Source organism: Anser brachyrhynchus (assembly GCF_964034855.1).
Source record: "Anser brachyrhynchus genome assembly, chromosome: Z".
In the NCBI taxonomy this organism is placed as follows: Eukaryota; Metazoa; Chordata; class Aves; order Anseriformes; family Anatidae; genus Anser; species Anser brachyrhynchus.
In genome coordinates, this window is record NC_137697.1 from 79,255,159 (window position 1) to 79,279,459 (window position 24,301).

The 24,301-nt window shown below is 46.6% G+C and overlaps 1 protein-coding gene across 1 annotated transcript in view; it reads left to right on the forward strand.

Annotated features, from left to right (window-relative positions):
* Nucleotides 1-21,827, forward strand: part of LOC308185311 (uncharacterized protein) — a 123,848-nt gene extending 102,021 nt beyond the window's left edge. Inside the window, exon 4 of the transcript XR_013943285.1 lies at nt 21,814-21,827. The gene's annotated coding sequence lies outside the window, so the exon portion shown is untranslated. The remainder of the gene's footprint in view (nt 1-21,813) is intronic.
* The last annotated feature ends 2,474 nt before the right edge of the window (nt 21,828-24,301 follow it).

Sequence of the window (24,301 nt, forward strand, 5' to 3'; positions counted from 1 at the left end):
GAGGCAGCATGCTGATGGCTGCACAGCTGGGTGACAACTACATTCCAGGACATTATAAATTAAAAATACTTTTAATGAGACAAATATGGGTTTGATGGATTTCATGCTTTCCTTCTGCTCTCCCCTCCCGCCCTCCCCTTTTGTGCTCTTACTGCCACCGCTGTTGCCTTTTTAATTTTAAGTCATGCCTCTTGTCAAATAATTCTCCCGTCTTTGCTGCTGGCTCCCCAGAGAGCCTCATTTGTAGTTCCATGAAAGCTTTGGCTTGCTCGGGCTCGAGTGGAGCTGCGGCGTGGTGACCATGGGTGACACATCAGAGCGGGCGCTCCGCTCTGCGAGCCAGAGACCCCGCTGGGTGCCGCCCCCCGGTAGCTGCTCGCTGGCGGGTGATGAGCGGCGCTGCCTGCCCCGTGCAGCCGCGGAGCAGTACGATTTTGCTGGTCAGACAAGCGGGTGTTGGGACCCGGCTGTGAGATGCAAACCTGACAGCCGTACGCAGCCAGTGCTCCCTCCTTGCGGCTCTAATGAAGCAGTTTGGTGCTCAGCCGGAGCCTACCTACCCGGCTAAAGGTGCTATCTTAATTTTCCTTTTTTCCCCCCCTGTAATTCCAAGGATTTTTTTTTTTTCCAAGACCTCTCCCGCGGATGTTCCGTGAGCAAAACGCTGGAGGCTGCCAAGCTGGAGGTCTCCCTGCTCTGCCCCATCTCGTTATGAACAAAATCAAGGGGCCCCGTTACCCGCTGACGGCCTAGGCCGGCGGTGCTGGGCACACCTGAGCGGGGCCTCCTCGGGCCTGGCAGCCGCGGTGAAGGTGTTGCCGTCGTTACGCGGGCGAGTTAACGTGACGGAACTCCTCAGCGAAGCAGAGGGGCTTGTTTCAGACATAGCCCCTGCACACGGCTCCCGTTTATTACCCTCATGTAGCGGCGAGGCTTCCAGCTGTGGGTTTGAAAGCTTTGGCTTCCGTCTCTATTTGAGTTCCGCCTCTGCTGGGCTGCTGGGCTTCTTCTGCCGCGGTTTCGTTCCTTCGCCGCCTGCGCAGCCACCTGCCGATGTCCGGCGTTTGCGGGGGCTGCTGCGCGTGCAGTGCTCGACCTTCAGTGACGGAACCGGGATTTAAGGTTTTTGAGGAGGAGGAGAAAGGAGATTCCCCGGCTTGGGCTGCCTAAATCTCACAGGCAGTAGCAGTGGCTTCACCTAAAATTAAAACTGGTTGATGAGTCTGCAAGGTTTCTTTCTGTCAGTTTTACTAGCGTGTTAATAAGAAATCCCATGTTTTGCAGCACAACCTGCTTTCTCTGGTTATTTGTGGGTTGTTTTGTTTTGTCTTTGAAGTCTTAATGTGGAAACCTCTCTTTAAATATATATGGCACCACCCTATCATTTCTTCCAGTTGTGATACACTGCGGTTGCGACTTTACAGGTGGGCAGGTCTACACGGATTTAAGCTGTAAACACCCTCCATGCCACAAAAAATTAAGTAATCTCTCCTGCTCTCCTTGTGTAGGTGCTGACAGCTGAGCCCGGTGAAATCTAGTCACATATTTACTGTTCGATGTTCGTTACCAGAAAGCCAAAAGACCACTTCTGGTCTGGAAGTATAAATGAGGTTTAGCATTATTTCTGCTAGCTTGGGACAGATCCATGGACTCATGCTTACAGGTGCCTCTGAATTCCGGTGCCAGTGGAATTTCTGCGAGCTTTGAGAAACACATGGAAGAGCAAGCTGCAGATAAGGATTTCTGTTTTACTGCGCGTCAGTTTCTGTGTGTGTGTGTGCATTTGTGCTCTTCATTTCTAAGAGTGAAATATAAGCTACAAATGTGATAGCAAAAAGTGTCTATTTTGAATACTGGTAAAGTTCAACAGCATCAGAAAGTTGCAAAGCAGTATTAGAGATGGCTTAACCTAACAAAAAAATGTGAAAAAAGTGAATGAAACAGAGAAAATAAAACGAAATCATTTTTCACTCACCTGAAATACATTAATTCAATTGATTCAGTCCTCTCGCGCTGAAAGGTTTTTGTTTGTTTGCTTAGATTTGTTTTGTTTTGCTTTGTTTTTATATATAATGGACTATCACTGTAATCTTTAGCAGTATTGGAACTACTGCTTGTTCAAAGCTTCTTTCCAGACTCCTGAAACTTTCAGAAAGTTCCCTTTAGAATCACAGACTGGTTGAGCTTTGCAGGGACCCCTGGGTCCATCTAGCCCAACCCCTGATTGAGCAGGGCCACACAGAGCAGGGTGCCCAGCACCTCGTCCAGGTAGCTTTTGATGATGTCCGAGGAGGAGGCTCCACCACCTCTCTGGGCAGCCTGTGCCACTGTTCCATCACCTGCACATCACAGAAGTGCTTCCTGGTGTTCAGGGGGAACCTTCTGTTTTCCAGTTTGTGACCATTGCCTCTTGTCCTGGCACTGAGCACCACTGAGAAGGGCCTGGCTCCATCTTATCTGCACCTCCCTTCAGGTATTTAGAGACATTGAGATCCCCCTTAAGCTTTCTATTCTTCAGACTGAACAGTCTCAGCTATCTCATCCTTTCCTCATAGGAGAGATTCTCCAATCCCTTTTGCATCTTTATGGCCCTTCGTTACACTCTTTCCAGTAGCTCCATGTCTCTCCTCTAATGGGGAACCCAGAACTGAACACTGTACTCCAGGCAAGACCTCATCAGTGCCGAACAGAGGGGAAGGATCACTTCTCTTGACCTGCTGGCAACACTTTTCCTAATGTAGTTCAGCATGCTGTTAGCCTTCTTTAACTCTAGGGCTCATGTTCGACTTGGTGTCCACCAGGATCCCCGGGTCCCACTCTGCAAGCCTACTTTCCATCTGGGCATCCCCAGCAGTTATGCACGTGTGGGGTTGTTCCTCCCCAGGGGCAGGTCAAGGAGCACTTGCCTTTGCTGAACTCCACGAAGCTCCTGTCAGCCCATCTCTCCAGCCTCTTCGGCACCCTCTGGATGGCTGTATGGCCCCCTGACATATCAGCCACTCCACCCAGTCTGTGTTATCCGCAAACTTGAGAGAGGATATGCTCTGCCCCAACATCCAGATCATTAACGAAGACATTAAACAGTAAATTAGATGTTAAACTGGACCCAGCACTGACTCCTGGGACACACCACTAGACTTTGTGCCACTGGTCACCACCCTCTGTGTCCAACCGATAAGCCAGGTTTCAATCTACCTCGTGTCTGCCTGTCCAGCTCATACTTCATCAGCTGCTCTATGAGGATCTTATGGGAGGCTGTCTGAAAAGCCTTACTGAAGTCCTGGTAGACAATATCCATTGTTCTCCCTTCCTCTACAGATTCAGTCATTTCATCATAGAAGGTTACCAAGAACCCAAACGCTGGCTAAAAGGGTTCAGCCCTCACTAACAAGGTAGCTGCAACAAAGACTCCAGGCACCCTGAGTCAAGGGCAGTGGGTGACATTCATCAGAGATGGTTAGAGCTTTCTTGGACCCACACCCTTTGGCTCCCGTTATCTCCTTCATACCAGCAGGTACCCTCAAGTTTCTCAGAGGGTTCCCAGGCATTCCCCAATGATCTTGGACCTTGTCCCTAGAAGGTCCAGGGGCTGTGAAAGCAGAACCCAGAGACTGCTGCACAAACGGCTGCATCTGCTGCCTGTCTCTGTCAGTTGCTAGAACAGAGAAAGCTTTGGAAATTTTGAATGATTACCTTATTCTTTTGTAAGCTGAGGCCTATTAGCCAAGCTTCTAAATAGGAGAAAAAGTTTTAAGAATCTTCAGAAATCGTTTGCGTCGCTTAAGTAGTCCTGTGTACGAGCAGCTCAACACAGCAGCAGTGTGCAGGAGGCAGTCTGGTTTAGTGCTGCCAAATAGGCTGTTAAAAAGTCTCCTGGAAGCATTGCTGCGTGTTAGTGCCTCTCGGGCTCTTGAGACCTCCCCTTTCCCAGCTCATTTTTGTGGTCATCCCCACTTTTTTCCTCCATCCACCTGCTGCAACCTCAATATGGAAGACCCTGTTGCCCATATGTTTCCATACCCAGACGCTTCCCTCAGTGCTGCTTGGCTCTGGCTCCTGGCATGGTATGAGAAGCGCTGGTGCATTTGATGTGAGAAGCACTGTTTGGTGCAACATGCTGCAACTCCACAAACCACTGACTAATGCAGACGAATAGAGAGATGCCAGAAAAGAGGGATTGGAAGGGAAGAGAAAGGGCAATTGGATGGAGATAAGGGTAACTCAAAGGAGAAGTGAGCAGACAAGGTTTAGAGGTAACGAGGGAAGGAACTGGATAGATTTGGAAATAGCTGGGGACAAGATTTACTGAAGGCTAGAGCAAGCTGTCTGATTGGTGGTGTAACCAAGGTCTGAGCTCACAGCATGATCCTGCATTCCTCTTCTTCCTCCCCCTACCTGGCCTGTAAGAGAGCAGGTTGGTGTAAATCCCAGCACTCCCCCTGTTGAGTCAGGAATCGCAGCAGCTTCTCATGGCTTCTGTGTCCCTCTAATGCTTTAAATTAGGATTTGAGGATGAGCAAAACAAAGTAAGGAAGTGGTATATCAGGATGGCAAATGAAGGTTACAGGGTAAAGTGAACACAAAGGACTTTGTAATGAATACAACAGGGCTGAAGTGGGTCCCTCCCATGGGTATCACATAAACAAGGAAGGCTCTACCAAACAGACTTATGGGGAAAGTTCTCATACCTCTTCTGGGAAATCAGCACACCAGGTGCCTCTCTGCACATGAAAGCACACAAGACAGGCCCAAACAGGGGGAACTGAAGGTCTGTGTGCAGCTGCAGAGTTGTGATATCATTGGGATCACAGGGATGTGGTAGGATAGGTCGCGCAACTGGCATGTGCATTGGGTGGATACAGGCTCTTTAGGGAGGACAAGCTGGGAAGGGGGTTGCACTTAATGCGAGAAAGCAGCTGGTGTCTCTCCTGAGATGGATGATGAACTACTTCAGAGCTTATGGATTAGGAGGAGACAGCAGGCCAGCTTGGGCAACATGGTGTCTGCTACAGGCTGCCTGACCAGAAAGAAGCGCTTGCTGAGGTCTTCTTCAGACAACTGAATAAACCCCACATTCACAGGCCGTGGTCTTCATGGGAGACTTCTACCACCACACTACCTGCTGGTGCAGGTCGAACACAGCAGGAGGTGATGCAGGAGGTTTCTGGAGGCACTGACAATAACTTTCTGAGAGAGATGATCAAGGAACCAATAAGGAAAGGTGGTTCTGCTGGACCCCACAATTAGAAACAGAGAATTGATAATGTGAAGCTTGGAGATGGCATTGGCTGAAGTGACCGTAAAATGGTGGAATCCAAGATCCATAAATTCAGGTTAAAATGGTGGGAGGGAAATAAATTAAAAAGCAAGATGACAGACCTGGACTTTTGCCTGTTCAGGAATCTGCTTGGAATTGTCCCATGGGGGACCATCTGAGACAGAAGATGCATCCAGGAGAGCTGACCAAAGCTGATCACCTTACCCAAACTCATGAAGTGTCAATCCCAGTAAGAAGAAAAATGAGCAAAGGTGGCAGGAGGTCTGTATGTATGAACAAACAGCTCCTGATAAAACTCAAACTTAAAAAGGAATCAATACAGAAGCACTGTGAGCATGCAGAGATACAGTCGGGAAAGCCACAATCCACACTCCAGAGTCCATTCTCAGGTCACAGATTACATCAAAACTGGGAGGACTGGGTGATGTAGATTTAGGGGGACATGAATGGGCTGGAGAATTGGACAGAAAGGAATCTCATAAAATTCAACAAAAGGACATACAAAGTCTCAGGGTAAGGAATAACCCCAGCCACCAGGACGGGCTGGTGTCCAGTGGGATGGGAGGCAGCTTTGCAGACTATGAGCTGTAGGCACAGCGGACAGAAGTTGAACATGAGCCAGCAGCGTGTCCTCATGGCAAAGAAGGCTGATGATATCCTGTGTTGCAGAAGGAGGAGTATCAACAGCATGTGGGGTTATGTGATCCCTCTCCTCTGCTCAGCACTGGTGAGAAATACCTGGAGTGTGTGCCCAGCTCTGGGCTCCTCAGTGCAACAGACGTGCGCTTCCTGAAGGAAGTTTGGTGCAGTACCAGGAAGATGATTAAGGGATTGGATCATACGTCCTACAAGGAGAGGCTGAGAGAGCTGGTACAGACTGGGAGAACTCACTGAGAGCAGCCCTGCAGAGATGGATTTGGGGTTCTGGTGGATGGTGTCAAGCTTCTGCTCGACATGAGCCGGCAGTGTGAACTTGCAACCCAGAAGGCCAGCTGCACCCTGGGCTGCATCAAAAGAAATGTGACCAGCAGGTCGACAGAGGTCCGCCTCTACTCAGCCCTTGTGAGGCTCCACTTGGAGTGTTGTGTCTGGAGCCCCCAGCACAAGGAGGATGTGGAACTGTTAGAGTGGGTCCAGAGGAGGGCCACAAAGATGGGCAGAGGGCTGGAGCATCTCTCCTGTGAAGAAAGGCTGAGAGAGCTGGGGCTGTTCAGCCTAGAGAAGAGAAGTCTCCAGGGTGACCTCACTGTGGTTTTTCAGTACTTAAAGGGGACTTAAAAAAAAGATGGAGAGTGATTCTTGGCTCAGTCAGATAATGACAGGACGAGGGGGAATGGTTTTAAACTAAAAGAGGGGAGATTTAGATTAGAGGTTAGGAGGAAATTCTTCACTCAGAGGGTGGTGAGGCACTGGACCAGGTTGCCCAGAAAGGTTGTGGATGCCCCATCCCTCAAGGTGCTCAAGTCCCGGTTAGATGAGGCCCTGATCTAGTGGGTGGTGTCCCTGCCTGTGGCAGGAGGGTTGGAAATAGGTGATCTTTAAGGTCCCTTCCAGCCCTTCTATGATTTTATGATCCTATGGTACTGTTCAATCTGGGGAAAGGGAAGGTCAGAAGGAATCTTATCAAAGTAAAGAAGATGGAAACAGGTTCCTCTCAGTGGTGTCCAGTGAACAGATAAGAAGCAATGGGCAGAAGTTGAAATAAAAGAAACTTCATTTAAACACAAGAAAAAAAAATACTGTGAGGGTGGTCAAAGTAGAATATTGCTCAGAGAGGCTGTGGAGCCTCCATCCTTGGAAGTATTCAAAACTCAAGTGGGAATGGCCCTGAGCAACCTGGTCTAGCTGAGTCTGCTTTGAGCCAAGGGGCTGGGAAGGAGGACCTTCAGAAATCCCTGCAAACCTCAACCACTCTGCAGTTCAGCGATCTTCCTGAGAAACAGCTGAACAGCTGACAGAAAACTTAATCTCTGAAGCTTATGTCCAGCTGACAACAGTACCATAGGATGGGAACTTCAGAAAAAGTCCTCATGGGCACAGTCCTGCACCAGAAATGGCCATCACTGACAGGTGAAAGACTTTCTCATCTAGTGGAAGTCTTCTTTCCTCTACAGCTGGAATAATGGCAATGACCATTCCCTTATAAAAACACCCAGAGCTACCATGAAAGGGTCAATATTGATCAACCATAGACCTTGGCTTAAAATTGCAGAGTCCTGCTGTACGTGCGAATGTGCAGCAGATTCTCTTTCTTTTTTATTATCTCTGTGTAATTTAGAAATAGCTGAAGATCAGATGTGGACCAGTGCACATTATTATTGCCAATATGAGTTTAAATTGCTCTCCTTGAATTATTTGACTTATCTTCTTCATCCTTGCTTTAATTTTTTGCTGTTTTAGGGTCAGATGCTGCCACATGTGATGAGTGGGTCACTTTTATGACAGTAGGCCCACTCCCATCTGTGGAGTTCATTTAGTTTAAATGTTACAACAATTAGGCTGAAATGACAAACTTAAAGAAAATTCATCTTTGCTTCTCAGTGAAGATCCTTTGCAAGCACATGATGGCCTTTACTGCAGGCATTTTCATGACTGCTAAGGAGAAGAACTGATATGTAAATGAAAAGCTGGATGCAATGCATGCTTAGAAGGGGTTTCACCTTGCCAGTCCTTGGCTGTATAAAAACATGGTACCCAGGCAAAGCCAATTGTTCCTAAACTGGACATCTACTCTGGTCTTTTCCAGGAGGCTGGTAGCCTCAGAGATATTGCCTCCCATCCTGAAACAGATAATTGCAAAGGGAACTGGCCTTCTGTTCAGTCCTCTGGCCCACACAGCCTGAAGCAGCTAATGAGCTTTCTGTGCTCAGAGAAGTTGGTAATGCAGTTAACTGAAATACAGTTTTTTGTCATGCCATCTACTGGATGATAATTCCCTGTGAGAAAGAGCAGGGTACATTTGATGTGTGCTTGATAAATCAAGGCAGAGTAGTTAACAGCAGTCACGTCAGAGCTCATTGTACACAAGGGAAGTCCGTGCTCGACCATGTCTTCTGACCGATGCCCATGTCCCATCAGTGCCAAAGGATGAGGTCTTTATAGTGAGGGGTGTAGGACCAAATGTCTAAGTTATTACAAAATGTGAAGCTCTGAATATGACTCCCTAGGCTCTGATACTGAAAGTACTTACCTCTTTTTTTTTTTTTTTTTCATGCAAAGTGTCTGAATTTGGACAGTTTTTCAACAGGTAAGTGACTACTTTTCTCCTTTCTAAGAAGCTCTATAATAATTATATACCAACTTTACAGCAGCAGCTGCCTGGGCCAATTTCTAATCTGCACTCCAACTGTGGGACATTGCGCCCTGTACACACAACTTTTTCAAAGCACACAATTTCACTGGGTTGTCTCAGTTTACATTCTAGTTCTTGAAATATTGTTTACTGCTGAGAAGGAATTATTTCTCCCTTCACCTTTAAGTGAAAACTGATGTTTCATTTTTTATTGTTATTCTAGGACATAGACTTTAAGCAAAACACTAAAAGCAATACCTACCTTCCTCGTTTTCTCATCCTTTTATTGCAAAAGCAAGCCAGTGCTCTGTAGGAAGCAGTGTCCTGTAGTGCCTCTAAAACTGCTGCCTGAGTGCCCTTCTCAGATCCATCAATTCTTTTTTTTGACTTTTATGGATATCCTAGGTTCACACTCAGCAGTGATGGCTGGAGCACAACTCAGAAGAAGCAACCTCTATTTTGTGCTGTTAAAAGTGATGGCTGAGCTGGAAACGTGGGCACTGTTAGCAGACTTCAGGCTGTAATTGCTGCCCACTGCCTCTGCTGAGCTGCCATTGGTGACAAAACTGGATGACGTTTGTCACCTCAGAAAACAGGAGACTGTGAAAATTACCAGAGTGAGTATGTAGCCATGTCTTGTTCATGACGAGAAGAGTATGTCTGGTTATTACCCAACATTTGCTAAGTGTACCAACTAATGGAGCGAGAGACATGAAAGATTTTCATAGGCCATCTGGAATGTAATTCAAATCTAGCCTGACGGAGGTCATGTTAAGTAAGATGAATTTTCATCTCTCCTTTCCTTTAAAATATCAACCTTTGTCTTCTAAAAAGTTACTTAAAAAGTGATAGTTAGGTGGTACCTGTATGTCTTACTAACTGGATGAATTTACTGACTCCTTGAAGGCCAAAGATGTGTCAGGTCTTCCAGGAACCAGTTGGGACAAATACATATTTCTTGGTCCTTCTTTTTGAATAAAGCTCTGGGTTTAGACACTGTGGACATGTGAAAGCTTTTTGTGATGGAAACGTAAATCACAGAATCACAGAATCATCTAGGTTGGAAGAGGCTTCCAAGATCACCTAGTCCAACCTCTGACCTAATACTAACAAGTCCTCCACTAGCCATATCACTAAGGGCTACATCTAAACATCTTTTAAAGACCTCCAGGGATGGTGACTCAACCACTTCCCTGGGCAGCCCATTCCAATGCCTAACAACCTTTTCGGTAAAGAAGTTCTTCCTAACATCCAACTTAAACCTCCCCTGGTGCAACTTTAGCTCATTCCCCCTTGTCCTATCACTGGGCATGTGGGAGAATAGACCAACCCCACCTCGCTACAGCCTCCTTTAAGGTACCTACAGAGAGTGATAAAGTCGCCCCTGAGCCTCCTCTAGGCTAAACAACCCCAGCTCCCTCAGCTGCTCCTCGTAAGACTTGTTCTCCAGATCCCTCACCAGCTTTGTTGCCCTTCTCTGGACTCCCTCAAGCACCTCCATGTCCTTCTTGTAGCGAGGGGCCCAAAACTGAACACAGTACTCGAGGTGCGGCCTCACCAGAGCCAAGTACAGGGGGACAATCACCTCCCTAGACCTGCTGGCCACACTGCTTCTTATACAGGCCAGGATGCTGTTGGCCTTCTTGGCCACCTGAGCACACTGCTGGCTCATATTCAGCCGACTATCAGCCAATACTCCCAGGTCCTTCTCCGCCAGGCAGCTTTCCAGCCACTCATCTCCCAGCCTGTAGCTCTGCTTGGGGTTGTTACGCCCCAGATGCAGGACCCGGCACTTGGCCTTGTTGAACTTCATACAGTTGGCCTCAGCCCATCGGTCCAGACTATCCAGATCCTCCTGCAGAGCCTTCCTACCCTCGAGCAGATCGACACATGCACCTAACTTGGTGTCATCTGCAAACTTACTGAGGGTGCGCTCTATCCCCTCATCCAGATCATCGATAAAGATGTTAAAGAGAACTGGCCCTAGGACAGAGCCCTGGGGGACTCCACCACTGACTGGCCTCCAGCTGGATTTAACTCCATTCACCACAACTCTTTGGGCCTGGCTATCCAGGCCCAAATGAACCCAACGAAGCGTACACCCAGTCCAAGCCATGAACAGCCAGTTTCTTGAGGAGAATGCTGTGGGAAACGGTGTCAAAAGCCTTACTGAAATCAAGGTAGACCACATCCACAGCCCTTCCCTCATCCACTAAGTGCTTCACTTTGTCATAGAAGGAGATCAGGTTCGCCAAGCAGGACCTGGCTTTCATAAACCCATGGTGACTGGGCCTGATCGCCTGCTTGCCCTGCAAGTGCCGCGTGATGACACTCCAGATAATCTGCTCCATGAGCTTCCCTGGCACTGAGGTCAAACTGACAGGCCTATAGTTCCCCGGGTCTACCCTCCGACCCTTCTTATAGATGGGCGTCACATTTGCTAGCCGCCAGTTGACTGGGACCTCCCCTGATAGTCAGGACTGCTGATAAATGATAGAAAGCGGCTTGGTCAGCTCTTCCGCCAGTTCGCTCAGTACCCTCGGGTGGATCCCATCCGGCCCCATCGACTTGCATACATCCAAGTGCTGTAGCAGGTCGCCAACCATTTCCTCATGGATAGCGAGGGCCACATCCTGCTCCCCATCCCCTTCCCCCAGCTCAGGGTACTGGGTATCCAGAGAACAAAGGGTCTTGACGCTAAAGACTGAGGCAAAGAAGGCATTAAGCACCTCAGCCTTTTCCTCATCTCTTGTCACTAAGTTTCCCCCTGCATCCAGTAAAGGATGGAGATTCTCCTTAGTCCCCCTTTTTGTGTTAATGTATTTATAAAAACATTTTCTGTTATCTTTAACAGCAGTAGCCAGATTGAGCTCCAGATGAGCTTTGGCCTTTCTAGTTTAGTCCCTGCACAGCCTTACAACATCCTTATAGACCTCTTGAGTGGCCCGCCCTCTTTTCCAAAGGTCATAAACCTTCTTTTTTTTCCTAAGCTCGAGCCACAACTCTCTGTTCAGCCAGGCCAGTCTTCTTCTGCACCAGCTTGTCTCTGGGCACGTGGGAACAGACTGCTCCCGAGTCTTTAAGATTTCCTTCTTGAAGAACGCCCAGCCTTTCTGGACTCTTCTGCCCTTCAGAACTGCCTCCCAGGGGACTCTGCCAACGAGTGCCCTGAACAGATCAAAGTCTGCCCTCTGGAAGTCCAAGACAGAAGTTTTACTGATCCCCCTCCTGACTTCACCAAGAATAGAAAACTCTACCATTTCGTGGTCACTCTGCCCAAGACAGCTCCCAGCCTCCACATCTCACACCAGTCTTTCTCTGTTTGTGAACAGAAGGTCCAGTGGGGCACCTCCCCTGGTAGGCTCTCTAACCAGCTGCGTCAGGAAGCTATCTCCCACGCTCTCCAGAAACCTCCTAGACTGCTTTCTCTGGGCTGTGTTGTGTTTCCAGGATATGTCTGGGAAGTTGAAGTCCCCCACGAGAACAAGCGCTGATGATTTCGCAGCTTCTGCCAGCTGCCTGTAGAACTCCTCATCAGTCTCCTCAGCCTGGTTTGGCGGTCTATAACAGACCCCACCGGGATGCTTGCCTTGTTGGCCTTCCCTCTGATCCTAACCCATAGGGACTCAACCTTATCATTCCCAGCCTCAAGTTCCTCAACATCAAAGCACTCTCTAATGTAGAGAGCCACGCCACCACCCCTTCTGTGCTGCCTGTCCCTTCTGAAGAGCCTATAGCCAGGCATTGCAGCACTCCAGTCATGAGAGTGGTCCCACCACGCTTCCGTGATGGCAACCAAGTCATAGCCTGCCCGCGGCACAATGGCTTCCAGCTCCTCTTGTTTGTTGCCCATGCTGCGTGCATTAGTGTAGATGCACTTCAGCTGGGCCATTGCCTTCTCCCCCAGCCCTGACATTGTTCCCCCTGGCACACCTCTAATGAGCCCTACTTCATCCCCGTCCCCCTTCTCACCTAGTCTAAAGCCCTCTCAATGAGCCCTGTCAGCTCCTGGGCTATTATCTGTTTTCCCCTTAGAGATAGGTGGGACCCATCTGCAGTTATCAGGCCGGGTGCCGAGTAAAGCACCCTGTGGTCAAATACCCGGTTCTAATTACAATAAGGCTATATTATTGCTTCCTTTTTTTTCCTTTATTTTTTTTTTGAAGTTTCCATTTTCAAGTGAGTGTTTTCCTAGCTTTCTACATTGCAGTCTTCACTAACATGCAGACAAAATGACAGAATAGTATATATAGTTTTTTTTTTTTAAGAAATTCCCTGAAAAAGCAGCCAAATCAAACAATTCTTTTTTATTTATTTCTTTTTTCCTAATTATTTTTTCCAGCTCAGAGAATTGGTTCTGTGGCTGAGTCTATTAAGTCAAAGAGGATATTACTTGAGGAAGGCCTGTGAGATCAAATTTCTAAAGGACCTAGGATTATGTTTCTGTTTTCATTTGTTCTGTTTATTTTTGTTGGTTTTTGTTTCTCTTTTTTGATCTCTTACTTTTCCTTTTGGGGTCTAATGTATCACTTTGTGAAATCTTAAGTAATTGCTGGTATTGCAGCTCCTACCCGAACAGGTCATCTCTCTCTTCATGCCAGCAAATGCTGTGGTCAACATGAATCCCAGACCACAGCAGGTTCCTGTGTGCCTAAATTACTGCATTCAAGGGTAAAGAATCTGTTGCCTAATTCCTAGGTAGCACTTGGGACTGGGGTGTGCTGCCTGAACATTTCAGCCATGTGAAGGTATTTGTTCTGCCCAGAAACTGGGGCTAATGGGAATGTTTTAGCCTACAACTTTCCTAGAGATAACTCTCAGAATACTTCGGGGAGATTGATTTTGGCAATGTCCATGAGGGAGGGGAGGAGCACCCACTCCAAGGCCTGCTGAGGCATTGTCATCAGTCTTGGAGACTTGGGATGAGACTCTGAGCTCACAGAAGCTCAAAGCAAACAGCCTGAAGGATGCCATGGTTTTTTTCTGTGACTCTGCTCTGATAATCAAAGGACAGAAGATGTTGGCTTTCCACCATGTCTCTTTCTCACAAACCAGTTTATCTCCCTGATGTTCAAATATCCCACTTCGGCCAGTGGGTTTCTCACTTAAAAGGACTGGAAAAATGACATTTCCAGGAAAGCACCAAAATGAGGCAGTCTTGGAGCTGCTTCTCAGCCTGGCACTTCACTTCAGTTTCTCTGCTTCTGAATGAAGCTGAATTATGGGAAATTTTATAGTTCTTGGTTTTGGAAACTGCCTCTGCCTTTATGGGAGGTAGATTTGAATGTTTTCTTCCATCACAGACTTCGGGATTGTCAGAGGATTGGGAGAGTCAACAAAATCTCCAATTCTGCAAATGTTTTGAAACAGAAGGCATTTTGAAGTGTTTTTTGGAGTCTTGCACTGTAAGACTTTAATCTAATTGAGCAATTCTGAAATAATTTTTTGCCAGTAAGATGTAACCATAAATATTCACAGGCAAGAGATCTTTCCAAGTTACAAGTAGCTCATTAATGTCCTTTTAATAGGCTTTGTGAGCACAACCTGAGCACCAGAAAGATATGCATGTTCCCTAATAAGGCACTTCCTGATGACAAATAAGAGCTGTGATCTTTTGTGTTTCAATTCCCATGCCTTGGTTGCTTAAGCTAAATGAAGAGCTCTGTTAGCTGGCTGGAAAAATTGTGTGCTCTCTAAACTACAGCCAGTCAACAGATGTCAGTGTGTTCATTCTGACAGAGCTCAATGGTGCTTCCACAAAGGCAACGTCAAAACCCTACTGACTGTGTGGGGGATGAGAGAGAGCACCAAGATACCCGTGACTACAAAGGTGCTTACTGTTAGCAAGCAAAAATCTCTGTCTTTGCCTTGCATTCCAGAGGAAACGCAACAGCATGGTATATTCAAGAGATAAACGATAAGGGACTATTGTTTTTTTCAAAAAGTGAAAATTTTATTGCCAGACTGAAAAATAAGACTATACGTTTTTTTTTTGTTGCGATCAGCTAAACAAATCAATATTTTTGGTGATATAATAAGAATTTAACTTTATGCACCCTACTGCAAAATTAACTGAAAACTGCTGAAATAATTTTGAAATATTAAAAGGGGCATGAAAAATGGCATGAATTTATTAAACAACAACGGATGTGAAATATAATTTATTTTTTAAAAATATGTCTATTTACAAAAAAAGAAAAAAACTACATTAAGCAGTTTGTGAAACTTTAATCCCTCAAGTTATTCAGCAGTATTAAGACACAGTGCCGTCCAGAATTAGAGGAGACATCTCTGACAAAGTCTCTGAACACCTGTGAAAGGTAGTTTATAATGGATTATGCTTATAGCAAGATTTAAAGAGATTTTGAGGGAGACTGGCCCTAGATTTGTTTCAGCTGCAACATCCCAGTGAACACCTTGTTGCCTGGAACCAGAGAGCCCCTCCAACATGTAGTTAGGAAATAAGCGTTCATACAATTAGCAGAAATGCTCTTTCTCTAATTATGACTAGTGATGGTTTCCATCTGGAAAAGTTTCACCCAGTAACCTATCAAGAAAGCTGAAGGTAGCTGATAACTTAATTATTGATCAGTGGTGGTAGTATTTACAACCAATAGCTCCAATGGCAATTTTCCCAAGCCTGTACTTGTTCTTGGGAATGCTTATTTCTCTGGCTGTAATTTCTCCTACCCAAAAAATGCTGCTGTGACATCAGACTGCCCTAACTGGCATTTTTTCTCAGTTTTCCATCTTTAGAGTTTCTAAAGATATTAGCACAGTGAAGGTCTGACAAAATGAATTCCGACAAAAGATAATTGCATGAATCTTTTGTAGCCGAGCACTTAAAACGCCTTGACACTGTCAGTTCCTATTTCACTCAAATGCGTGTCAAAGTTGCAATGCTGCCCCAGCTCAAGTAGGGGTGACAAGAATCACTCAGCCAGAGTGGTTGTGAGGATCTGAGTCCATGTGCATTAACGTGTTTTTGTTGTTGTTGTTCTGGTTTGGTTGTTTGTTTTTACAAAACAGAGGTCGGTGTATGGAAATTTGGGAATCAAGTTAACCAAGCTGACATCTCAAACAAGTTAACACTGCACTTGAGGCGCTAACACGTTGACACAACATCGTCAGATTGGGAATGGCAGTTACAATGAGGGATGGATCTATCGGTGTGCCAGAAAAAGGAAGACTCCTTGTGAAGTAGATACTTTTCCTCCCCAAGGATGGGGAAATAAACTGAGCTGGAGGAACTTGCCTGGTCTTGAAGTCAAACCTGGAGGAATTTAAGTTCTAGAGCAGAGTCAGCTGGCCTCCTCAGGCCTCCTGCCTAGGGGATGAGGCTTACTCACTGGTCCAAATAGAAGAGTCTCAGGTCACGTGCAAGTGAAGACCGCAGTGTTGGGGCAGGAAGAGAGAAGAAGCCATGAGACCCTGGCAGAAGACAAAGTGCTCCTGACAGTCTGAGTTAAGGAGACAGAAGGGACAGGTTTCTGCTATTTCAGGCATTTTATTTAGAAGTGCTGAGCCAGGGTGGCTTATCAGTGTTTGAGTATTTGTTGTGCTCTTAATACTTCTAATTTGTCCCACTGCAGAAGCTTCCCAGTTTTACCCAAGTAAATATTTTTAACAAAAGCTGGTATCCATAGCTTTCTCATGAATGTGACTGGTCATTGCCCTCCGTACTTTAGGGTTACCCCTCAACACAATTAATTGATGGTTCTCCATTCAGGAGCACAGACCTTGATTATCTCTTAGATTTAATGAGAACCTGTTATGTCACTGTACCTCGTTTTTATACACTTGCTCTGTTAGCCATTTGAAGTGGGTAATGAATTTCCATTGAAATTGGTTTTTTCTTCCTCTTTCAGTTCTTTCTCTGGGAGCCAATCTGAAGGAACTTGATCTGCAAAAAGGGCAGACAACTGCAAAAGATTGCTTCCAGAACCTCTTCTTCCTCACAGTGACTACCTCAGTAATTTTCAATCTGCAACTAACATAATCAGTTATTTCTTGCACTTCAAAGGAAAATGTCGCTTTAACAATTAAATTTCTCTGTTTTCTTATGTTGTCTCAACATTTTCTCTTTTCAAAAAACAGTCGTCTAGAATCACTTTTTACTGACGTGAGCCCTGTGTCAAAATACAGAGGGATGATTCACAAGCTTGACTTGCAGCAGGATGGTTCAGGGTGTTTTAGGGATGTTTGTTTCAAATACCTTTGCGGTCCCCTTCATTGGGCTTTCCACTGTTTCTTTGTTATTGCAACTCCGCAGAGAAATCTTTGGCATATGATACTGATCCTGGAGGAAATATTATAACTGTAAATATTGAATTCAGTATTTTATGTAAAGACAGAGGTAAGTATTACCTTTTTCAAAATGAAGTTACAATTTATGATGGAAAACCGGGTGGGAGGAAGGGGGAATCCTTGGACGCCTTGAAAAAGAAAGTAAGTGCATGAAATCTTGTAACTCTGAGACAGGGATTTTTTAATTTAGCTTGCTAATTGTCAGTTAAGCACTTCTCTCTCCTCATAACAAGCACTAAAGCACAAGGTGCTGGTAAGTGAAAGAAGTGTAGGTTTGGATTCTGTCTTGCTTATCTCCAGAAAAGGCCAAATTAATTATGCTCAGTAGGCTCACTGAGCAGACTTTATCTATGCTGAGGAAGGCACACCTGGTCTGTGACATGAGAGTCAGCGGTGCTGTGCAGTGTGCAGGAGCACGAGCTAACTGTTGCAGCCCAGTCCCCATAGCAAGAGATGTGTAGTTGAAACACCCATGTTAAGGACAGTGAGAGAGGAATTTGAGTGGCTCAGAGGTACAAACACAGTAGCAGTAACTCTGCATGGAGAGTATTTTGCTTTCAACCACACCAGAATCTTCGAGATGCAGCACGGTGGCGATGCTTGCAGATGAAACCCAGGTCTGATGTCCTGAGCAGGCTGCAGGCAGGGTGTCAGCCTGTCCCCTGACCCATCGCTCCTGCAGGCAGCAGGCATTTCACACCCACAGCTGGTGCATGGGTTTCAAGCTGCCTGCCACTCCATGGGCAGGGCTGTTTGTGGGGGAGAGGTGAGACTTGGCAGGAGGACATGGATCTAATGGCAATGTGGGGCTGAGTGGGGCAGGAGAAGTGCTGAGACCCAGCCAGGAATGCGCTGCAGACCTCAGGTATAGGGCTCCAGCTAAGGCAGTGACTTGTGCAGAAAGGAAATTAAAAAAAAAAAAAAAAAAAAGAGAGAGAGAGACAAAAAATAAATAAAAGAGACAGCTTTCAATCAGCTGAACTAACTATTGTGCAGCCTGCTATGAGGCTGAAATGAAACATGTCGGTACAATTCTCTCGTGCTTTCCACTTGAAGCCCAAGAGAGCACCTTCAGCTCAGCTGGTGACTGAGATCTGCTGGACACATGAAGTGGAAGAGCAAAGTAAGGCACCGGCAAGCCCATATTTGATCTGTAGCCTTGTTTTCACACTGCATAAACTTCCTTCTCCCCAAATCAGCAGCGTTATTGTAATCCTGATTGTAGGTGTTAAAGCACAGCAGTGAAAAAAGCTGCCATCAGTCTGGACACCTGCTGCCGTGCTTCCTGTTCCAGACCTGTCCAGGCAGGGCAAGTCGTGGCCATTCTGCCCCAGACCACCTTGGGCATTAAGTCAGATGGAGGAAAAGTGCTGCTCCAAAGAGCAGCACAGGTCTGGCTTCCCCAAATAATGCCACCTGTCTTGTGGTGGGGGAGGCAAAACCTCCTCATGCACAACGGGCGCTTTGGCTCATTTGATTTGCAGACACCCCAGGACTGATGTGTAATTGCTGGCTTCTTGCTTCAGCTAAATTTGGAAAAACAGATAGAAGAAACACAGCTCTTTTCTTTCTTCAGCTATCATATTTAGTCAATTCATTAATTTTACTTGCTGCCAAGCCTGCCTCCAGTTAGCCATTAATTTCAGGTGCTAAAATTGTAATTTAGTAACTGCACTGGACCAAAAGGGAGAATATAATTCACTTCTCTGCCTCTTAGGGGACCTGTACATACAGTAAATCAACACAGAGTTACAGTTATACAAAAGTTGGTTTTAGTTGGAGAAAAAAACAGTATAATAGACAACTGGCAAACTCAACTACCAAAAATTACAAACCCTAATGGAGTCAGTCAAAAATATTATATCTCCATTTGAAAGGCCTAGCAATTTGTCAGCCAGACATATTTAGAACTTGCTGAAGTGCTGCAGCCCTGCAGCATAATGCAGACAATGATATGGTCTTGATATCAAGTCCTTTCCCTATTCCCACTGAATCCCTTCTGCATCCTCAGATTTATACAGCACCTTGGCCACATGCAAGTGAAAAGAACAGTTAAAAGCTGACAGAAACAAACCCAATGATAACTCTTGGTTTAACCCAAAAAGAAGGAAAATCTATGAATGCCCATTCAAGCTGAAATACTAAGAAATCATTAATAAGCCAAGTTCAATGATGATGACAAAAGAAATTTAGGAACGAAATGGAATTATTGGCATTTGCTTAAATTTGCCAGTTTTGACAGCATGGGAAAAAAAAAAAAATCTGTGCTGGAGAACTCACAAAGGAAAATACAATTTAGGTGGTGCACTCAGTGCAGGCTGACAAGTATTGAAACGCCAGACAAACACAGACCATTTCTCAGCCACTCCCTGCCTGTCCGTGTTTGCTGGGCTGAACTCTCCCGCTCACTGACAGCTCCTGGCCAGGGCTGAGGGCAAAACAGCTGGAGATCTCTTGTGTGTGCACATGGAAGGGAGCAGCCACCTCCAAAGACATGCTGATACCAGAGCGCCTAGAAGGCTTCCGACGTCCTCTTCTGCAGCAAACCTGAAGCGGGTCCAACTTCAATGCAGCACTGCTGAGGCACATTGTTGATCTCCTACCACGAGATTTCTGTTGTCCCAAATTTTCATCTTACTGTCCTTGAATAAATAAAGATGTTCTTCACTTGTACTGTGTGAATTCCTCATTGTTGGACTAACTGATCTTTGTTACTGCATTAGCTGAAAATTGAAAGTAGAGTAAGCTAAGTACTATATCCAAATTCAGCCAAGGCAAGTACAGGTGGTTGCTTCCTTGTTTCAACACTTTTCATGGTGCTGTGTAAATCCTGGGTTCCCCAGAAAAGCAGGAAAACTGTAATCCAAATCACAAAGAAAATAAGACCATGGAGAGATTAATGGGGGGGGGGGGGGGGGGAGCGTCACTGGGACATCAGACTCGGAGACCCTGTTAGAGTAATCAGGCCGCTGGTTAAAATGTCAGGTGCCCTAATGAAGCACGAACAGTACCTTGTTATTTTTCTGTCAGTGACAAGCCTCAACCAACCCATGTCGCTGGGCTCCAGCCTCCACAACCTGCTGATGGGGATTTCTCCTGGGAAAAGCAGGCTACCAGCTCCGTGACAAGGTGCCAGCTTTTCCCCTTGCCTTCTCTGGACTGAGCTGGCAGAACCGAGAGTTCCCAGTCCCTCCCAGCTGCTCTATTACTTCTCCTTCAAGACCAGGAAGCTCTCACCAGCCTGCCCTGTGCCCGTGCTGCAATAACCTCCATCAACACACAGAGCACGCAGCCCTCCTTCCAAAAACTACTTTATCAGTCCACTTGGATCTTGGGGCTGCATTTCTCCTCTTTGTCCCAAGCCTCCAACGGGTGCTCCCTTTAGCCACTAGGTACTTTCCCACTTCTCTTCTTTTCCATGAAGCTGGCACTCCTTATTAATCCTAGACAGCAGGGGAACACTCAGATCTCTAAGATCGATCCCTCCAATATTTCTGCCTTTTTCCTGCTTTTTTGCCACCTAACCTTACCCATAAAAGTGGCCTAGAAGAAAGCTGGAGAGGGACTCTATCAGGGTGTGTAGCCATGGAACCAGGAATAACGGCTCTGAACAAATGGAGGGGAGATTTAGATTAGATGTGACGTGAAGAAGAAATTCTTCACTCAGAGCACAAAGTGCACAGGGGAATTAGGGCTGAAGATGCACCTTGCTTCTGTTCTTTTCCATAAAGAATAGAACGAAATTACCTAAAAACCAGTGTTAAAAATAACCCCAGGGCACAGGATGGGAGGTGCAGGGCAGTCCCTGTGGCCGAGGGGCAGCCTTTCTCTCTGGCAAGCCAAATGGCCCGGTGGAGCCAGCCCCAGGAAAGGGGCCCTCAGCCCCCCCAACCCTCCTCCTTGTCCACGTGAGGAGTTTTCCATTAGAGAGAAAGCAAACAAGACTTTTGTCTCATTTCTGCCTGCTTTAGATTAAATTTTATTTTTTGAAGAGTTTTTATTGGCTCAGCATCAAATAATAATAACAACAACTTTGAAATGGCAGATTCTTTTGTTTCTGATCATATATGAAACCCTTATTGAGAAAGTATTCTCTATTCTTCTTGCATAAGAATAAACGTTTTCTTTTCATTAGGCATTCTAATATTTAAAAATATGTCTACATGATTGTTAATATTTTTACTTGAATTGCAAATTTGCATCTTTAATTTGACTGAGCTAGATAGTTTTAGAGCTAAGGCTTTTGACTAACCCAGAAAATCTGTTCCAGTGTTCAAAAGCCACTTTGCTTTTGATAAGGTACTGGATCAACAGATCAGTAACTTGAACAAGTCCGGCCCATTCTTCCTCCTTCAATTCTATTTCAGGTTTTGTTATCCTAAGTTTTTCCTCCGTTTCTCCAGGAATGATGTGCAAAGACTCCAGTAGAGTTGTGAAAATCAAGCTGATACAAGGCAGCAATGAGCAAGGGCAAATGGTGATTTAGCCAGACAGCTTTGCAGAGCTGTGGAGGAGATAACAACTCATCTTTGTGGTGTTTGTTGTTAAACATCACTCCTTCTTCATTACTTCATTCATTTCTTTTTATCTCAATCTTGATTACGAATTTTAGAGGGCATCTGTATTGGGTTTATGTGGCAAGCCTTAGGTCTTTACCAGGGGGGCTGCAGAGGTGGCCTCTGTGAGCAGAGCCCAGCAGCTGCCCCATGTCAGAGAGGAGCCAGCTCCAGCTGCTCCAACAGGGACCCACCACTGGCCAGAGCTGGGCCATGAGTGATGCTGGCTGGGCCTCTGGGAGAGCAGACTGAAAAAAGGAGGAAAAAAACAACTGCTGTGCTGCAGCAGCTGGGAGGAAGGGGTGAGAACTGAGCAAGAAGCAGCCCTGCAGCCCCTGAGGTGAGTGCAGCAGGAGGCAGGAGGTGCTCCAGGCAGGCAGCAGCAGTTCCCCTGCAGCCTGTGGAGAGGCCCCTGGTGGAGCAGGCCGTCCCCCTGCAGCCCATGGGTCCCACACGGAGCAGATCTCCACGCTGCAGCCCGTGGAGGAGCCCCCGGTGGAGCAGGTGGATGTGGCCTGGAGGAGGCTGCGGCCCATGGAGAGCCCCCGCAGGAGCAGGCCCCGGGCTGGAGCTGCAGCCCGTGGAGAGGAGCCCACGCAGGAGCAGGGGGTCTGGGGGGAGCTGCCGCCCGTGGGGGACCCGTGCTGGAGCAGTTTGCTCCTGGGGGATGGACCCCGTGGTACGGAGCTGTGTGGGAGCAGTTCTTGAAGAGCTGCTGCCTGTGGGCAGCCCCCGCAGGCTCAGTTCGGGAAGGACGGCATCCCGTGGGAGGGAGCAGAGACTGGCATCCACAGGGAGCAGGGGCAGAGAGGGACCGTGAGGGAGAGGTGGAGACAAAGCATCAGGGACAGACCGCAGCCCCCATTCCCCTGTGCCGCTTGGGAGGAGGAACTGGAAGAGTGTGGATGAGGGGAAAGTTGGTTTAGTTTGCTTTTAGTTCTCATTGCTCTACTTTTATTAATTTGCAATATATTACATTAATATTCCCAGATAACTATTCTGCTTGTGATGGTAGTTGGTGAGCAATCTCCCTGTCCGTATCTCAAACCGTGAACTGTTTTATTATATTTTCTCCCCCCATCCTGTTGAGGAGGGGGAGTGAGAGAGCAGCATGGTGGGCAACTGGCATCCAGTCAAAGTTAAACCAACAAGAGCATCTTATTTTGTAAGGACACTTGCACAATAAGCATTGCAAAGAAAATTTTTCAGTCTATTTATTTTGCTTTTCTTTAAAGGCCATCAACAATTAGATCTAACAGCTTGTACTGAGACTGTCCTCTGCTCATGTGCCTCCTCTGCCTTTCCATCACACATTCCTTCTCCGTCGGACAAATGAGACACTAAAGATGTTGGATTGTCCTCCAGATATCATGTAAGCAATTTACAGTATGTTTTAAAGCCTCACACCAGGAAAGCACTTATCCAGTTTTGGAAGTAAAGATAGGCTCTGAGTCACAGAGTCACAGAATCATACAATCATAGAATGGTTTGGGTTGGAAGGGACCTCAAAGATCATCTCATTCCAACTGCCCTGCCGTGGTGGGGGACTCTAAATCAGGTTGCTCAAAGCAACATCCAACCTGGCCTTGAACACTTCAAGGGGTGGGGCAACCACAACTTCTCTGGGCTACTTGTTCCAGTGCATCACCACACTCAGAGTGAAGAATTTCTCCCTTATCTAATCTAAATCTGCCTTGTTTTAGTTTAAAGCCATTACTCCTTGTCCTATCCTTACACCCCCTAGCAAAGAGTCCCTCCCCAGCTTTCCTGTAGCCCCCTTTAGGTACTGGAAAGTTGCTATAACATCTCCCTGAAGCCTTCTCTTCTCCAGGCTGAACAACCCCAACTATCTCAGTCTATCTTCGTAGGTGACTTGCTCCAGTCCTTCATCACCTCTGTGGCCCTCCTCTGGACTCATTCTAATACTTCCATGTCATTTTTGTGCTAGGGGCCCCAGAGCTGAGCAGAGGGCTCCAGGTGGGCTCTCACAAGAGCAGAGCAGAGGGAGACAATCCCCACCCTTGCCCTGCTGGCCACCATGCTGTTGGTGCAGCCCAGGGTACGGGCAGCTTTCTGGGTTGCAAGCACACATTGCTGGCTCATGGTGAGGTTCTCATCAACCAACACCCTCAGGTCCTTCTCCTCAGGGCTGCTCTCAATCCATTCTCTGCCCAGCCTATATTCATGTTTGGGATTGCCCTGACCCAGGTGGTGGACCTTACATTTGGGCTTGTTGAACTTCATGAGGTTCACACAGGCCCACCTCTCAGGCCTGTCCAGGGCCCTTTGTATGGCATCCCTTCCCTCCAGCATGTTAACAGCACCACACAGCTTGGTGTTGTCTGCAAAGTTGCTGAGGGTGTACTCAATCCCACTGCCCAAGTCATCGACAAAGATGTTAAATAGCACCAGTCCCAATACAGCCTCCTGATGAACACCACTACTCACTGTTCTCTACCTGTACCTGTACGTCTAGCTGTTTAGTGCAACTCTTTGAGTATGACCACCCAGCCAATTCCTTATCCAACAAGTGGTCCATCCATCAGATCCATGTCTCTCCAATTTAGAGACAAGGATATCATGGGGAACAGTGTCAAATGCTTTGCACAAGTCCAAGTAGATGACAGTTGCTCTTCCCTGCTCCACCAATGCTCTAGCCCCATTGTAGAAGGCCACCAGATTTGTCAGGCATGATCTGCCCTTACTGAAACCATGTTGGTTGTCACCATGCAACTCCTTATCCTTATTTTCTGTGTGCCTTAATGGAGTTTCCAGGAGGATCTGCACCATGATCTTGTTGGGCAAAGATTTGACACTGACTGGCCTATAGTTCACTGGGTCTTCCTTTTGTCCCTTTTTAAAAATGTG